This window comes from Malania oleifera, chromosome 6, assembly GCF_029873635.1.
Source record: "Malania oleifera isolate guangnan ecotype guangnan chromosome 6, ASM2987363v1, whole genome shotgun sequence".
In the NCBI taxonomy this organism is placed as follows: Eukaryota; Viridiplantae; Streptophyta; class Magnoliopsida; order Santalales; family Ximeniaceae; genus Malania; species Malania oleifera.
The window spans coordinates 85,458,929-85,460,156 of NC_080422.1; positions in this window are offsets into that span (position 1 = coordinate 85,458,929).

Genomic DNA, 1,228 nt, shown 5'->3' on the forward strand with positions numbered 1-1,228 from the left:
CCTTCGGCAGAAGCTGACAATTTAGTGATATTTTACACACCCTTCGGCAAATGTCAGTGCCCCTGGTAACCTGGCATAGCATCAGCCCACAGTGTTGAACCGGTGCAGATCTGTTTTTTTCACACCCTTCGGCAAAAGCTAGCCGATCTAATGGTATTGCGCACTCTTCGGTAATAGCCGGATTTCAAAACTTGAAACAATTTGAAACCCCGTTCCTATTTCATTTCATCAAAACACAACTCATACATGTTTATATAACCAAACAATTCCACACCCATTTGGTAATCTAAAATCATGATTTTCCAAATAAATACAGTTTAAACAAGTTAAGGCACGGCCAGCCCTATAACATAATATATGTCACAATATATTCACGGTTTTTCAATAAAACCAGAGACGCAACCCCCCTTTTTCCCAAAACGGTAACATGAAAAACTCATAACTTTACCCGTTAGATTTTCCTAAATGAGTAACCAAAATACACACAGGATCATGAACCATAGTTCTACTGAGTCCGATTTCAAAAATAACGAACATAAACAGAATCCCCTTACCTTTCCCCGAAAATCCAAACCCGAACTCTACGGCCCCTAAACAGGGAACCGAGTTCCCAAAACCTATAAATCATAGTACAAAACATACTCACAATTTCATTCCCTACATAACTACCAAAATAGAATTGAAAACCGAGCCTTACCTCGATTTTAAGTCAAAACCTGAAAATGCTCGGAATAAAGATTCGTTCCATAAATCTTGTAGAGAATCCTTCCCTGATGTACGGCGAAGAAATCTAGAGAGAGAGAGAGAGAGAGAGAGAGAGAGGATATTTTGATTTCTTAGTTGAGAAGTAATGGAAATGATATTTATAGCCCTTTGATTCGGCCAACCTCATTGACGAGATGGCGTCTTCGTCGACGATTCTATGAAGATAGCTCGTCAACGAGATGGTGGCCTTATCGAGGAGCTTGAGATTTCCAAATTCCCAGAACCTCTCGGCTTCTCCTCGTTGATGAGCTCCAGCATTTTGTTGCCGAACATCGTAAGGCCTTCGTCGACGACGCCTGCTCAATTTACAATTCTACCCTCCTCTTTATTTATTATTCCATATATCATAGTGAGGGTTCTTACACTAATAGTATTAGTGATAAATTTATAAGTATTACTAACGGTTTTAATTTAGTTGTTATATATGCGGTTACTACTAACTATTAGTGATGAATTTTAAATT